The 18,202-nt window shown below is 40.5% G+C and overlaps 1 long non-coding RNA gene across 2 annotated transcripts; it reads left to right on the forward strand.

The window, feature by feature from the left end:
- Window positions 1-1,601: 1,601 nt before the first annotated feature.
- Window positions 1,602-16,366, forward strand: LOC119024610. Of its 2 annotated transcripts, none has more exons than XR_005076519.1 (4): window positions 1,602-2,236; window positions 4,698-4,848; window positions 9,325-9,423; window positions 16,026-16,366. It is a non-coding gene; the product is annotated as an uncharacterized LOC119024610 (long non-coding RNA). The 2 variants fall into 2 exon arrangements; XR_005076520.1 differs by lacking the exon at window positions 16,026-16,366 and adding an exon at window positions 9,644-10,124.
- Window positions 16,367-18,202: the final 1,836 nt, after the last annotated feature.

Raw genomic sequence — 18,202 nt, forward strand, 5'->3', positions numbered from 1 at the left:
TACACATATATACATATATACATATATACAAATATATATATATATATATACATATATACATACATATATATATATATATATATATATATATACATACATACATATACAAGAAACGATAGCCGACATTAAATTCATGACTAACTTGAAATTGTACTTTAGTAGAATTCAGTTTTTCCCTTGTATGCTACTTAATAGATAATAAGCTCATTAAATACAATGTACCACTTAGGATTATGAACGAGCAGGTTCCATTTTGATTTTTTTTTACCTTTGAAGGGGCTTGACTTGACCTCTGGTTTGGGAATCACAAAATTAACTGGGCCTACTTCATTAACAAAGGTTGAAGTTAAGGAAGCACCCATTGAACTAATACTAATGTTAATCCATAATACCTTTAATGGTAATACCAAATTACTTTACCCTTATCCAATATGTATATATGATGGAATAAAAATAATTCTTCATCATTCATTAAGTCTGTTTTAAAATGCCCGTGATGACACTGGTATTACTTGCATTAATCATCCCCTCCCAAGGCCCTTCCAATTACTGTATGCACACCGAACTATTGTTTTAAGACAAGATGGACACGGTTAACAATAAATGAAAGCAATGAAAAAAGAGCCAAAAATCAGCATAGGCTTTAAAAATTCCACACAGTGGCTTGAGAATCATGCTCTTTGTTTGACAATCGTGTCAAGGCAATAGAGAAAAACACAGAAGAAGATTGGCCACAGGCATCAATCACAAAGTTATTTGCTTTTACACAACGCCAATGGCTCAAACAAGTTCTTCCTGTCAGAAATATGCGATGGTCCTGAGGCGCCAAAACATCCTGTACGTACCTGAGTGTGCAAATAAATTCCGTTGCTTCCCTGTACCTATTATCCAGTCACTGCATGGCTTTTCTCAATTCTCATTTCAGTCAGTTTAAAAAAAGGACCTTTACTGCTTGTACAGAATATTGCAGGCACTATTACAAACAGTAAGTGAGCATATGGTCATAGTGCTTCCTTAAAACTTAAGAGTTTCAACAGTAATCCTTTCGTAATATTGCAAAATAGTTACAGCTCAACAGCTTTCTATTTCCACATTTTATCTCTAGAGCCTGACTGTAAAGGGCAGGGTTATTTGTCTTTAATTGCCTGTGCAACAGCATCAAGGATACACAGGCAGGTGCTAATAAAACAGGCTCTTCAGCTTTGAATAGAGGTGGTAAATTGTCGGAGGAAGGACCTCTGAGGATTTCCTGGCAGATGCAGAATGAAAGGTGTGGGAGGGAAAAGGTACACGGAGGTTGACAACCAGATGGAGTAGCACACACTCAAAAGAATAGCATCATGGTAACATAATGTAAACACATTTCTCTGAAAGAAACATCGCACGGGCTACAGCACTGTAGGAAGAAGTCGGCCAAGTTCGACTTTTTCTGCTGTATTTTTGACACTGCAACCGAAAGAAAATCACAGTGACATTGTCACAACTTCAGCCAGACTTTAGTTTTTCATCTGTCTGTTTCATGTTTTCTCCTAACTAACTCTCATGTCATTTCAGACCCTGCCTCTCCCCCCTGCTCTGCATTACCTGTTGGTTTGATCCACCTGATCTGCTCCACCCCTTACTCACCTGCTCCTCATCAGCTAATCAGCCCCCTCAGTATTTATACTGAGCCTGTTCCCTCAGTTCTTTGCCAGATTGTCTAGTGTGTTTACTTAGCTCTCCAGCGTTCTGTATTTTTTGATTCTGATCCTGCCTGCTTGTGATTTGACCTGCCTTTTGGACTTTGGATGCTCCCTCTTGCCTGCTCCCTTTGGATTTGTTTGCCTCGCTGACTGAGTACCTGGTTTGACCCTCGCTTGAAATTAAACTTATTCTTTTGCAACTGAACTGTTTTCTTTGTGTCGTGCTATTGGGTTCCTGCCTGCCATTTTGTGAAGCCTGACAGACATCACACTCGCGGTGGGTAGCTCAAGTGTCACACTGCACACCCAGTGAGCCTTGGAGCCAGTTGCCCAAGAGTTTGCCTGGGCTGAGACCTCGGATCACAGGTGGAGTCACCACGGACGAAAAGGCTGAGCTCAACTGTATTTAGTAGCCTGCTCTGAGTGTGAACTCAGCTGGACACCAAACTGGGACTGAACACATCCTCCAAGGCCAACTGAGGTCAGGGGGACACAGTACTGAAATGATTTACAGCGGGGGTGACCAAGACTTGAGCGACTTCAAGACACAGCAGGTGAGGATGTGAGAGGCGATGGAGAATCAACAGAGAGTTGAGCGTGTAGAGCTGGAATTTCTTTTTACATCTTACCTGTAAATTGAAGATTTATTTTGACCAAATAAGAGGTGATTGCGGAAAGACAAACCAAGACTGTTTAGCTGAACTTTACTTACTAGTCACTAGTTTATGTTCAGTAAAAGAGGGAAACTTGAAATCACAAGGTGTTTTATTTTTCTATTATGTAAGGAAACTAAAGAAAAACAGATACTGTATATGCTATATGAATGAACTCACATAATATTAAGAAATTAAATATTCTGTTCTTTTTTTTCCACAAAATGTCGACACTGTTCTTTCTTGTTGTAGAATGATTTTTGAACATTTCAAACAAATATTCAGGCCACATCTTACATCGTAAATGTCAATGGTTATTCTTCTTTGGTACTTTTGCACATGCAGCTCAGTAAAAAGACTGTAATTCAGATGTAATTCATAATGTGATCAGTCTAACAAAAACAGGATCAAGAATCTCTGATAGAACAGACCCACTGACACAAAACAGACTCAACGGGGTGACCAGTGAAATGCCGTGATGTAGATATTATGGTGATATCTCCAAGTAGTCATAATTTAGCCAATTCCAGGTACTATCAAGGAAGTCCAATTCCACTGAAAGGGTACACTGTTACCTTTAGACGTCTATTTTTACACACCAGATGGGTCTTGCTGTTTATTAATAATGTCAGCCATGGAACTAGCCTATACTACCTGCATGATAATGACAGCCACCCTCCAAGATGTTGGACATTCAAGCATTCAAGGGAAACAGTGACATTTAAGAGACACCAGTAATAACTGTGGGTGGATGTAGGTGAATGGCAGGCAGGGGCAATTTGTCGAGAGATAGAAAAGGGTAGGAGGTCTGGTAGACTGGTGTGAGAGGAGCAAAGATGTGTGGGTGCGCTGAGAGGAAAAAGACATTTGTATTTACTCAGGGCGATCGAATGAGAGCTCAGTTAGCCGCAGAGCTAGCGGTGTATGAGTATGAATTTAAAAGGTGGCCAATTCCTATTGCACCCTTTAAAAATTAAGTCCATTTCCCTTTAGCTGAGGTTAGCGGCACTGCCTTAAAAGCAGCTTGCCTACTTCCACCTACAAACGGGATGCAGCAACACTGTATCATAAAAACCTGTGCCAGATAAAATCTAAACCCAATAAAATGGTGAAGTTAACCTTTAAAATCCCCACCACATTAAAATAAGATAAGAAAAACAAAACAAAAAAATAATAAAATAGAACAACTGACAAATAAATTTTTAAAACTTTAAATCTTGATGAAATTGATTGTGAGATTCCTGATATAAAAGTAGACCACACATGTAAATGATATCACCATGTTCCGGTGCTGACATGATTATTATGATTTGGGTGGAGGGCCATGCCGAGCTGAGACGGAGATGTATTCCCTTTGATTCTGTTTATTATAACATTCTTCTTCAGCACTGGCCATCTTCAGCCTGCAGACACAGGAACGTGCATGTGTACTGTGAGCTCTGAGTGATGAGGAAGAAAATATGGGCTCTAAGAAAAGGGGCTGGTATGTGGGAGGCATGTGTGCTTTGTCTTCACCCACACTCAGACCTGTCAAACAAACAACACTCTTCTACCACCCCCAGCGCGCAGCGACCAATCATGTATCAGGATGACAGAAAAAACAAACAATTTCCATCGTCTTGCCTCAGTCTTTCTTGGAAGAAATTGTCTGTAACGAGGGGTTTCACTCTCATGGATGAGGAGAAGAAGCTATTACAACCTACATCGCGCGCCCTCATGCTTAATTGTTCTGCAGCTTTTGGTTGTAAATTGTCATTTGAGTATCATCTCAGAGAGATCCAACAACAGTGACAGTGACGAAAGTGTCTTTTTATTGTCACTTGTGTATGTTTTGCTGCGGGAATGCGAAAGCAAATTAACAGTAGGTGGAAACAGAAAATCCCTTCACTCCACTGAAACATTTCACATGACATGAGGAAATCAGGGCTCTCGGTCAGGGCCGCTCAATTTCATTACAAGCGACTCTGAGATCCACGTGATATCTGTCTTGTTAACGTGTGCCCCATGAATAATAGTCCTTCAAGAGAAGCCGCAGACCAACTCCCTACACTCAACACCTCAGTGGACCTTGGTGAAACCACGGTCTAGTTATCAGCTTCTGTACAGACATCCAGCCTCTTCAGCTAATCATGTTAGACAGCCCTATAGGCACGCGCCTTAAATTCCCCTGCTGTGCCTCATCTCACTCCACGTCCTCAGATTCCAGGATGGTTTATTTTAGAGCGTGAGATATCTTTTACATATGGTAATCATATGGCCTTAAAAACGTATTAAAATCTCATCCCCTTAATCCCCCCGTGCCTCAAGAAAGCAGGATATGCTGTTTAAGAGTAAAGATTGTGATTTTTTTTTTCATCTCAAGGAATGGATTATTTAGGCTTTTTGCCAGTGGGCGGAGAAAACTGAAACCACAGCAATCACAACAGGAAAGACTGCGGGGGATCGAGGAGGGACTGTGACTTCCTGGAAGAGAGCGGGAATCAGCCGATACTGTCCACAGCCAATAATGGCAGGTGAGAGGATGTGTTGAAGCAGACACAGGACAACAGGAAGAAGAGAGGCGATTCAACAAGTACCCAGGGGGAGATGGAGCTTTCTGTTCTGTAAAGGAAATGTCTGTTAGTCATGAAGTCCACTGTATCAAGAGTACAACTGTCCTGGTTTAATTAATTCAGGCCAACATGCTGTTATGGGGCTTCAGTTACAATGTCAAATTACCATCCAGCTACTGAGCTCCATTAAAAGCAGGTTGAACAAGCAGCCTAGATACTTTCCAGTGTAAAAAGAACAACTGCAGGAATCCCAAATGACTCAGACACCCTGATTTCAGTTCTATGAGAAGGCAAACTAAAACACTTGGTTGTATTAGTAAGCAGACAGGTTTTGTTATTTAATGATCAAGCAGGAAGAATGATGATTTGGAACTGGTGGTAAGAGAAAACATGTATCACTGAGGGAACAGACTTTGACACAACATCGGGGTGCCCTCCACCGATCGAATGTCCATCCTTCCACTCACGTTTTACCTCCATTTCTATCACTATCCCTTTTCCGCCATCTTTTCCTCCTCCCTCAGCGGGGCTCTTCCTGTTTTGGCAAGCAAACGACCTTCCTCAGTGCCGAAATTCGACTTTGGTTTTTCTGGGAAAAATCCATCCCAATGGGAAAACAATTAGCATAGTGAAAGCGAGATTTATAGTGAACCATCTAAATGCGGACAGTGTCCGTTTTTTTCTGCTGCCGTTACACTGTTCAGTCAGTGTTTACTTCAGAGTGATAAACTATCGAGGTGTCGTACCTTTTCATCACCATGGTTTTGTGCCAGCATCGTTCTGAAGCGGCATTTCTTTGCTTTCGTTTTTTTTCACGTCATCATTTTTCACTCATACAACATTTCACAGCTACTGTTTACAAGTCTAGAAAAGGGTATATTTGATCTTAAATACAACTTAACCTTCAAGAAATGTTTGTATGACAAACTTGCATTTCTATCTTAGTTTGATCACTTCATGTTTGTCCTGATAGCTGCACTGAATTTCTCTACGGAGCATCTTCCAAGACGAACACAGCATGGCAGCATCAATGTCGTCACACTCTCGGAGGGTTTTTTGACCCACTTCCATGCCCCGCTAGTTGATTTTAGATGGAACTTAGTATGGTGGACGCACACATGGAGGCACCAAGAAGTGGGTGTGGAGAGGGTGCGATGGGGGGTGCATGACGGGCAGCAGTCAGCTGTGGCTGTGCTGTTTACTCATCAGTGAGAGTCTCCCATGAGCTTTAGCCCAACTGTTGCTCGAAAGTAGAGGGAGGCAAAGGTCAACTATTATTAAAATGCCGTCCCTGTCTCCCCTCCACTCTGTCTGCATGCAGGCTTATTGACCCGGCCTACACCAGACTGGACGAATGCACAGCCAGTTAATCATTTCCTCGGCTCATCCCTTACCTCCAGATTAATCATTATTTTCTTTATCTGATCCTGGACAGAATTAGAGAACCCACTAATCCAAAAAACAATAATGACACAAGACTAGAAAAACAGGAGCAAAGTGATTTCTTTGTGGAGGTGTTGTCCATCTGAGAATCACTTTGGTACATTCAAAAAGATTAAGCAAGTGGAAATGAAAAAAAAGCTTTCAGCACGTTGTGCTGCTACATGGGATCTAACTAAATATTTAACACCTAAGCTGCTCTTCTTATTGGAACAGTGGTTTCTGTTCATTCAATATAATTAAATTTCCTCTTTGCTTCAGCCAAGGGCTATTTTGGTAACCTGGCTCTTATTTGTTCTAAGTAGGGGGCTATCATTAACCCAAACATAGGCTTAATTTAAATTTTTACCCCCCAGATTTGACAAAAGAGGCTTAGGAGTCGACTCCAAATCAGATTTTATATCATGTATTAAACATTAACACGCTTTCACACGCTGAAAAAATGTCCAAGGGGTGTTATAGAAGAAATGAAACATATAGGAACCTGTGAGCTTTAAAATGAGGTGCCAGTGGGTCTCAGCCAGGAGAAATGCTAATAACTTCATCAAATACAGATTCATTCTAATTAATTCTGGTTTGAAATTAGAAGAGATGCTGACTGTTGCATCCGCAGACTGGATGCGCATATACTTGAAAACAGTAGCACAGTTTGAACCTTTTAAACCAATAAATGTGTAACTGAAATCACTCCCACACCCACCGTATCTATATGATAAACAGTATACCACCGAGGGTATAAATCCTGTGCTGTACGGTGTTTCCCTCTGCATCAATATACCCTCCCCCTGCCCCTCCAGGATGAATGTATTATTTCTTGCACACGCCTGCATGTGATATTTACATAATCTTTCATCATTAAGGAATAAAACTGCTCAGTGGTGAAGGTGAAAAATTTCATAGCTGATGCAGGCTAGCTTCTCCTCTCCATCTGTGAGCCTCGCAGACAAACAGTCCAACACACCGCGGCATGCACGAAAACTGAACACCGCTTAAATGTTTCATAGAGGAACTTTTGTTTTGCCAGTACAGCACAGTCTTGGAGTGTTCAATGGGATATTTATAATGTGTGGTAGCAGAAATTACCTCGACATCTCAGATAACAGCGTGTACCCTCGACGTGGCTGCCATCTGTGTCTGCTGGTAGCCAAGAATTTTTAGCATGTTAGCATCCTGATGTGAGCGGCCTTCTCCAGCACCCAAACCCAATTTACCTTTAAGCTGCCTTTAACCCCTGCTCTCACCCAATCAGAGAGCAGACATGCAGCACACTTGTCCTTTACTGAGGCGCCAGCACAGCTGAAGGCTCAGTCCTGTTAACACACAGTCAAGTAGGCACAACATGAACACATCATTTCAATATCAAACGGCTATTTATCGGCTGAAAGGTTAAGTGTTAACAGGAAAAGCTGAGAGAGGAAAAGGGCGCATGGAAGGAAGGAAAAAACTGGCCTCCGATTTGTTGACATTTGAAATTGTTAATATTCCCAACAGCCTCATCTTTTATATATCTCCACATTACATTATGTTATTCACTTTCTAGCGTACAAAATTGTCGGCCTTGTTCTCATGATCACTTACAGGAAAGGCCAGTGTGATCCTCCTGTATCACACCGACAACATGGTGAAACCGATTTGCCAACAAAACCCCCAGCTATCCTCCAAAGGGTGGATCTGACATTTTTTGCCTCTGTTACTAACTCTGTACTGACACCATTTCCACCGCTCCCTCCCTGTGGTACTGCTGGCTCCACAAAGTACTGCATACTGTGTTTTTCTGACCACAACACAAGATCTGTTCTTAGATTAGTGGTGGGGGGATCTCCTGAGGGACTGTGAGTTGTTTTCTTACATCTCCTAATTTTGCAGCCCCTCCCTGCCTTCAACTGCCATACAACACGCCCGTTTTAAAGTGGCGGCTGTCTGGCTCCTTCACCCACACGGACAAACAAAATCCCATCCTGTTTCCTTTTTGCATCCAGTGAATTTATTTCAGTAATGGTTGCGGCACTTGGTAATCTCTCCTGGTGAGATACCTAAATAAAAAAGGGACGTGTCTGGCTGTTGCCTGTCCAATTACGATGATACAGGGGGAGATGGAAACACATCATAAGCATTAATCTAATCCTGCCGACTTCCACGCCTCACATTTCCCTCCAGCTAGGTTTCTTCTTTCCTACCTTTTCCCACTGCCCCTGCTCTGCCTCAGAGACTGCTACTGCACATCTAGCAGCCTCTTTCTGCCTCTGAATCTCCTCTTCCATCTGCAGTTGCTTTGCTCCATGTAGGTTGAACTATGTTTAATCCAATACATCTACCAGTAAATTGTGATAGATATTTACTACTTGCAACACTTACAACACCAAGACTGGGTAAAAATATATATGATTTGTTCATTTTGGGAACATGTTGAACTGTGGTCCACAGGGGAGATGTTCTGTAAGTGTGCAGCAGAATGTGAAAAACAGATTAAAAGGAGTCCAGCTTGGTGCCAGTGATAAAGGAGGAAGACTTAGAGTTCTTGGTCTGAATCTCCGGCAAGCTGAGAGATTAGAGCTGAGGCTGGAAGTGAGTGAACAGGGCTGTCTTTGTCAAGGTTCACACATCAGCAAACACCCCAGCCCGAGGCCCACAGGCACAGGAAAAACAGGAGGAAGAGAAAATACAAGCGTTAAGGAGTTTAAAATGGGCAGATTTTCAAGGTAGGGAAAGCTGTTGGTTGTTGTATCTCATTCCCAGGTCTTCAAATACCGATGTTCGGATTTCACCTTCCTAACCTTTAACTCCTCGAATGTATTAATGATGGTGATGTACTTGCGTTGGACATGAAAATTTTGCTGAGTTTGGGTTGTAAATAAACTGAAAATGCAGTAATTTAAGGGCAGAATTCACATCTGAGTCTGCATCAGGCCGGTCTCGTGCCTTGATATCTTCGCAACCTCAGCTCATCAAAGACGTGCTCATGTAAACGCATACATCGATTTGTTCTGTTTCCTGCAGACAGGCGGGTCACCGAGAGAACTGAGGGTACTGCATCTTTCCTTCCACTCCGACAGAAGATGAAATTAGACCCGACTGACACTGTCTCTGCTCTGCCTGGTGAGAATACAGTGTCTCACCGACATTCATGTAATTGCCACGGGGGACAGGGGTCCGCTCCAGTGGATGAAAACATGGAAATGTGTCACCTCCAATGATCCTAATTTCCATGACTAGTTTGGTCTGTGTTTTACTCAATATCCATCACGAGCTGCTGGTTGAAGCGAAATATGCAGCGTGTTTGGTTACAAAACAAGCTCTTCCCCTGACATTGTTTCAGGTGTGTGTGCCTTCGGAGCCAGACTGACTGTATTGAAGGAGCCAAGCTGACCTGCTGATTCCAGAGTGGCATAATACACGCCTGACTGAAGCTTTCACCCTTACTCTCTGGGGACACAGAAGGGCAGCCGACTTCTCTTACACTTCCCCGCAGTGCTTTATCTATCAATCAGGATGTGTCCTACTTTGGAACACAGTGAAAGCTAAAGGCAAAGTCAATATGATCGGCTCCTTCAAAATGCTATTTCAGGCCAGTGATGTCTTCAATGTCACTGGCTCAAAACGTATGTGGAAATGCTTCTGAGTTTGTAAGAACCTGCACAGAAACAAATATATTCCAGCTTTGCAGGAAAATTGTATTAAACTAAAAAAGTGTACTAAACTGATTTTCACATACTTTTTTCCTGTCACTGTCTGAACTTTACCGGCAGTGAGACATACAGTCAATGTCACAACAACAATAACGAAGCATGTGGTGAAACGCACATACTGATGTTTGTTGTAGACTAAAACATCAACAACTATTGCTGAGATATTGTTCGCATATTCATGTTTCCCAGAGGATGGATCCTACAATCTTCCTCGATATCTCTAATCTTTAATGCCACCATGAGGTTGGCATTGGTGGTTTTGTGAGGAACATCGCCACAGCTTTTAACCTGTTGGGCCACAGACTAAAGAAAATGCCTGTGTTTACCCCAAACTAGAAAATAGTCTGAGATATCCCTGTTGAGTAGATATCAATGAAGCTAGCAACACAACACAAAGTATGAAATACTTCTTGGTGATGTGATCTATACAACACTAAATAGTGCTAAGTATTATTGTGACACTGTTTTTTGTCTGTCAGCTAAAAATGTTAGCTCCACATCCCCAGATCAGTGTCATGAGAGACAGGGTCAGGCTCGTGAGCTCTCTGAAAAATGCTTTTTTAGGTGTCAAATATATGTAGCTTGTGAAGAAATTTAGTTTTGGTGACATTTGGGCCAAAGAATCTGGGATAATGTCACAATGATTTATCCATTCGCAGCGAATGAAATTATGGATGTGCCACTACCAAGTTAGCAATTTATTGTTCTAAAAGTGTTCTGAGAATGTTATTGAGAATGTTCCCGCAATGTTTTCAGCGGGACGTTTTCGTTAAGTTCCCAGAGTATTTGAGGATAACGTTCTCTAAAAAACATTCCAAATTTTTTTTTTTTTTGTGATGTTCTTGACAACGTACTAGGCTGGATGTTTTCATTAAGCCCCCAGAATGTTTGAGAATAACATTCTCTAAAAACATTCCAAAAATGTTTTGTGATAACCTCCTTAAAATGTTCAGTGACAACATTGCTTGAATGTTATGACCTAATGTTTTGAAAACATTCAAGTAGGAACGTTTTCATTACGGTCCCAGAATGTTTGGGGATAACGTTCTCTAAGAACTTTCCAAAAATGTTTTGTGATAACCTCCTTAAAATGTTCAGTGACAACATTGCTTGAACGGTATGACCTAATGTTCTTGACAACGTTCTTAACTGGATGTTTTTGTGACGTTCCCAGAATGTTTGAGGATAACGTTCTCTAAAAACATTCCAAAAATGTTTAGTGATGACCTCCTTAAAATGTTCAGTGATAACATGGCTTGAGCGGTATGACCTAATGTTCTTGACAACGTTCTTAGCTGGTAGTTTTCGTTACGTTCCCAGAATGTTTGAGGAAAACGTTCTCTAAAAACATTCCAAAACTGTTTAGTGATGACCTCCTTAAAATGTTCAGTGACAACATTGCTTGAACGGTATGACCTAATGTTCTTGACAACGTTCTTCGCTGAATGTTTTTGTTACGTTCCCAGAATGTTTGAGGATAACATTCTCTAAAAACATTCCAAAAATGTTTTGTGATAACCTCCTTAAAATGCTTGAATGTTATTCCCTAATGTTCTTTAAAATGTTCACAGCGGGAACATTTTTGTTAAGTTCCCAGAATGTTTGAGAATAACGTATTCTAAAAACAATCCAAAAATGTTTTGTGATAACCTCCTTAAAATGTTCAGTGACAACATTGCTTGAACGTTATGCCCTAATGTTCTTGACAACGTTCTTAGCTGGATATTTGAGGATAACGTTCTCTAAAAACATTCCAAAACTGTTTAGTGATGACCTCCTTAAAATCTTCAGTTACAACATTGCTTGAATGTTATGCCCTAATGTTCTTGACAACGTTTGAGAATGTTCCCAGAATGTTTGAGGATAACGTTCTCAAAAACCTTTTTTCTTGAAACTGCTCTCAGCTGGACGTTTTTGTTATGTTTCCAGAATGTATGAGAATAACGTTCTCTTAAAAACATTCCAAAAATGTTTTGTGATAACCTCCTTAAAATGCTTGAACGTTATTCCCTAATGTTCTTGAAAACATTCACAGCAGGAACATTTTTGTTAAGTTCCCAGAATGTTCGAGGATGATGTTCTCTAAAAACATTCCAAGAATGATTTGTGATAACCTCCTTAAAATGTTCAGTGACAACATTGCTTGAATGTTATGACCTAATGTTTTCAAAATGTTCTAGTCAGAACGTTTTTGTTACGTTCCCAGAATGTTTGAGGATAACGATCCCTAAAAGCTTTCCAAAAATGTTTTGTGATAACCTCCTTAAAATGTTCAGGGACAACATTGCTTGAACGTTATGCCCTAATGTTCTCAACAATGTTCTTAGCTGGATGTTTTAGTTACGTTTGCAGAATGTCTGAGGATAGCGTTCTCTAAAAACATTCCAAAACTGTTTAGTGATGACCTCCTTAAAATATTCAGTGACAACATTTCTTGAATGTTATGCCCTAATGTTCTTGAAAACATTCTTAGCTGGATGTTTTCGTTATGTTCCCAGAATGTTTAAGGATAACGTTCTCTAAAAACGTTTCAAAAATGTTTTGTCATAACCTCCTTAAAATGCTTGAACATTCCTGATGTTCTTGAAAACATGGTATAAAAGGTTCCCTGATGTTCTTGAAAATGTCCTCAGTTTTGTAAAAAACTAACATCCTGAAAACATTTTCCACATGTTCCTTTGACAATGTTCTTCTGTTGATATCGTGTAACATTGCGGGAATGTTTTATTAAAAAACTTTCTGTAATTGGAAGCCTTAAAGACATACCAAACTCTGAAAACTGTTGCTTTGCGAATATTTTTCCTTTGTTATCATCGAACATTGTGGGACTGTTTTAATCTGTTAACTGAAGAACATCACCAAAACATTCTCAGAATGTTGCAGACAAAGTGTTCTACCCTGTTAACATATCACATGACAGGTTGTAGAAAAAATGTTTTGTGAACTGAGGCCTTGATAACATCCCAAAAACATTTTCCAAGTGTTGCTTACAGAATGTTCTTCTTCATTTGTTTTCATGTAACATTCTCGGAATGTTTTATAGAAGAACATTCTATAATATGTAACCTCACCAACATCCCCAAAACATCCGAAGAATGTTATAGCTAAAACTTCCTTTGTTAACATATCACATTACAGGAACATTTTAGAAAAGTGTTTTGGGATTGTAGGCCATAATATTCTGAAAACATTTTCTGTATGTTTCTTTGACAACATACTTTCTTTCTTAACATTTAACCTTATAGTAACATTATTTGTAATGATAAACATTTTCAAAATGTTCTTTGAACATCAGATAAAACAATAGATTAAAATATAACAACTTGTAGGAAATGTTAGCCAATGTTGTGGGAACATTCCCTGCTAGCTGGGTAGTCTCCTAAATGAGCAGGCAGTGGCTAAAATCCACATGACACAGAAACAGGAAATGACTTTGTGTGCCGTCTTGTTTCTGAGCCCTATCTGATTTGGTACAGACATTCATGTCCCCCTCAGGATGATTAGAATGTGTTATTTTAACTTGAACTATGGCTTGATGTCCCTATAGATTTCATTGGAATGATAATATTATTTATATATTTTTTCAATACAGCTTGCAGCCTGGAAATCAGCAGTGTGACATTTGAGCTTCCCACTCTGAGAGTGATGTCACAGGAAAATGTCTACTATGTAAACACAGTCTTTTGTTGACTGACCCACAACATTTCATGCAGCGCCATCATCAGGTCACAATTTGAATGCGTCCAATTTGCTTTGTGACCAAAATTACCTGGGATACCTGCTGAGTACCAGCATGTTAGCATTGCCACCATGGGCATGTTAGCATTAAGATTACCTAGCATGTTTTACACTGAAATATACAGAAAGATCAATGTGGTGAGTCAAAACCTTCTGCAAAATATCTGCTTGCTAATGTTTAAGACTGAGTGTTGTTTAATTGTTTGAAGTCTGCTGAATTTTATTTGGGTATCCAACATGTTACACAATTTACAGCACAGTGCCTACTCTGAGATATACCAGAACACTCTTCTCTATTACAGCTTTGTTTTATGATTCGAGTTGTTAAGTGTTTTGTTTGGTAAGTCCTATATGAAGTATATTGTTTTTTAAGTATGACAACCTGCTTCTGCATTGTTAAGGCAATCATGGTGCTTCAGAGGGCCGTGGAGGCACACACCACCTGCACAACTACCTTCTAACAAAGTGGGCTGAAGGAAAAACGTTTTGATTTGTCTATAAAACAATTGGAACACAGGGAAACAGGGATATTCGGGTGTAAATTTAATCCATGGTCTAACACACCATGACACCGAGTAAGACCCCCCTCGAGAGATCAAGTTTTCCTACCGCTAGCTTATGTAGTTTTAGCAACCTCAGAAAAAATGCATGATAACAATACGCTGCAATTTATGCCTCAACCAAGAAACCACCATCAAATGCCACTCATAGCCACAAATAATGCTCAGAACAGTACCAAACTTCAGCAACAGTACAAATAGGGTCCCAGCACATAGTTTCAAACATCTGCTAGCTTAGCTGGATTTCTACTGAAAAGAGAACACAGCTCATCACTCTCCTGCAGCAGCTTGCTTGTTGTGGGGAAGCCCTGACTAATTGATTACTGAGTGCAGCAGAGTTCCGCAGCTCAAGGATGAAAATGCATGATTATTACTCCATGGAAATGCAACAAAAGTTCATATGTGTCTTGCCTACCAGTTTATAACAGTTATTATCGAGGGCGGACAGGAAAAAGAAAGGAATTGAGCATTTCAAACTGCACTCGGTAATCGACTCGCAGAGCTTCCCCACAACGAGCAAGCAGCTGCAGGACATGTCAGGCCTGGATTAGAAAGAGGACTCAGATGCAGAGTTAAGTTGAAATTTAACAGGCATTTATTCTGAAATTCAATAGCTTCAAGACAGAGTGACAAATCAACAGGCTGTGAAATATTTACCTGACTAATATCAGAACTAGGTAGGAACAATAAATGGAAACAAATCTCTGAAAAGAAAACTACACCAATGCTTGAGAATCCACAAGAAAAAGAGGAAACAAAATCACTCACTAGGAGGAAAACAAAAGACTGCAAGCTGACTACACTACAAAGCTAGACTATAAAAGGTACAACAACAACAAAATCACTCAAATGGGGAAGGCACAAGGCTATTAATGAAAACTACACTCCACTGAGGAATTGCAAGTGACCTGAAATGAGAGGCGAGTTAAAATTTCAAAGTAAAACAGGAAGTTCCCAAGACAAGACAAAACTTCACCGCTGTGTGACAGGAGAGTGGTGAGCTGTGTTCTCTATTCAAAAGTACATAAGCTAGCGGTCGGAAAACTTGGTCTCGCGGGGGTGGGGGAGGTTGGGGGGTCTTACTCGGTGTTACGGTGTGTTAGAACCTGGATTAAATTTACACTGGAATATCCCTTTAAGTGCAGTGTTTGTTTGCATCCAGTGAGGTAAGTTTTGGTCATGCTTAGGTAAAATAAGGATTTAATAGACAGTCAGGGAGGAAGAGAAGTGTGTTCAGGTGCCAGCCACCCCGGGGACACAGACGTTATTCACATTACCCCATGAGACTGAGAATTTGAGATGTGAATAAATCAAGCCAGCAAAAGCTCGAGGAGGAGGAGACAAATGACAGTGTGAGAAGAAAGAGAGAGTGAACTGTGGGAATTTGTAATGGGCCAAAGAAAGTTCAAGTAAAAACAAAGAAAAATGGCAAGAAAAGTGAATATTCCATTTTAATGAGCACGCTTCATTAGGGGGATCTAAGGGCTTGTCAGAAAAAAGCGCAGAGCATTTCAAGGTTTTTTTCTCAGACAGAAGAAACATCTGCTACAAGTAACGACCCGCTCATTACAAAGACAGTGAAAACACCCCATAGAATAATGATTTGTTGCTTTTGGTAACGAGATGCCCAGACCGCAATATGTGCGTCGATATCATTAGCGTTCATAAAAACAGAAATAACATGATGATTCATATCAAATATTTCCATCCACAGGTGCAAACAGAACCCCACCCCACCCCCCCACCCCTCCATTAGCGAAAGAAAAACCTCCCAGGCAGCTGCAAGTGGGCCCAGGAGGAAGCAAGGGGGAGATGAAAATGCTGAATGGTAACAATAAGGATGCAATACTTTTGCACCGAAAAAGGCCTGATTACGCTGGGCTGCACTGATGGTCTCCGGCCGGCTTCCTTCATCTCGTGGTCACAAAGCCACCTTGTGTGGAAATGCTAAACGTTTTCCCATACACAACAGTTCAGCGCCTGTGTATCCACTATCAGGGTCAGAAGGCTTCCTGCCTTACATTTTGATGGTGTAGGAGTAATCTGAAAACACAGTCCCCAAATTCACCATTAAGACTTATGTTGCCTAATAAATTAAGGTTAACTGTCTTGGTTGTTTCATTGATAGCCACCAGCTATAAAAAATAATCTGCACAGTGGGGCAGATTGTTGAACCGATCCTGCTAAATGGATCATTACTCTGCATGTTTTTCCCCCCCTGCGGCACTCCGAAATATTATTAAACCAAATGCAAAATAACCCATGATTGACTGCACAAATCAGACTGCAAAAATCTGTACCTCCAAGGTCCACTGTTTGACTGCAGTCATCCGTCTCCTCCGGAAATGTTGGCTTGTTGATTCTCATGGGAGACGGCTGCACTCTAATTCATTTTCACCCATTATCATGCACGATTTTTAGTACTTTCACTGCAATTTTAACTCTAATTTTCAGCTTTTACGAGGCGACATGGGGAGACACACTTTTTTTTCTTTCTCGCTGGAGCTAGATGAAAAGATCAGTCTGCTCAACATGAATAGGAAAAAAAGCTATTTTGGTTCTGCCTGAAAGCAACAAACTCCACTTACAGGCACCTCCACAGCTCACAGAGAAACACACTATGTTTTGAAGAAGTGTCAAAGCTGCAATTTAAGATTTGCAAAACATAATAGTGTTTGTTTCATGTATGGGGAAATGAATCCACCTATGGATTAAAGCAACAAGATAGAACAGCAGTTGATTATTTAAAGGGGGAAAGTGTAATTGATCAGAATCACGGGTCAGGTGGCTGAAAAAAGTACACTGGATTTTTTAAAACTTTTTTAAGCTCTCTTGTTATTCATTTGCATTTATATACAATGTCAAACTATTCTTTTGATGGTCAAGTATGTGGGATTTAGTGGCATCAAGCATTGTGGACGAAGCAGGAAAACCACGAAAGGCTCTCCATAGAAGCAGTGTTTGGCTTGTTATTTCTGGGTTATTGAGAGAACATGGCCGCTCCCTCTGTAGATTTTAAAGCTCATTTTAAGGTAACAAAAACATGAGTCTTCATTTCATGCACTCATGAAAATATAATAATGAATTTTGTTAATTTTTCTGCCAAAAGATGGTCCTTTTTGCTCCCACACACTGGACCTGTACACAGTGACTGTCCTTCCATGGTCTGACTACTGTATGTGTTTGTGTGGGAGAATCTCTGAAACGGGTCACTGGAGTCACCGGGTTTGACAGAAATAACGAACTGTCAGACGATGTGAAACTCTGCTCGGAGCTGAAAAGGAGCACAGCAGAAAGAGACGAGAGATGATTAAAAACACGAGATGGCTCTGTCTTCCTGGTGATTGTAGGTGTGATTAGCAGCCTGTAAACTTTGGCCAGAGACAGACGAAAACCTCAGAGGTGACAGCAGAAAGATGAAAAAAAGAAAAACCCTAGTGTGTCTGTCTGGGAAATGAAGGCGCCGGGTGATCCGAGCCGAGAGCCATTTCATACCATTTCACTGAATCCTGCAAAGGTCACAAAAGACTGCCAAAAGACAACTAAAGGGAGCCAAAAAGTTTAGAAAAGAAGAAAATCCAGTCGTCTCTTCATTGAATGACATTTCAATTAATTCTATCTGAACTACCCTCATGGAATAAATCACACATCTGGGACTCCAAACAAAGGCAATTATCTTTTGCAGAATCTCTGCACTGAAGCGACAGGAGGAATAAATGGAATCACAGGAGGTGATTAAAAAACTAGATTGTGTTGCTGCATTACTCTGAAGATCTATTTCTCTGGCAGTGGTGGCGGCACTATGTAAGCTTGAAACCCATATTCTAGCTAATATAACACGTCTTCTGTTACATGCAGCTTAAATTTAACAGTGTCTTCTCGATTTTAAAT

This window comes from Acanthopagrus latus, chromosome 8 (genome assembly GCF_904848185.1).
Source record: "Acanthopagrus latus isolate v.2019 chromosome 8, fAcaLat1.1, whole genome shotgun sequence".
Classification (NCBI taxonomy): domain Eukaryota; kingdom Metazoa; phylum Chordata; class Actinopteri; order Spariformes; family Sparidae; genus Acanthopagrus; species Acanthopagrus latus.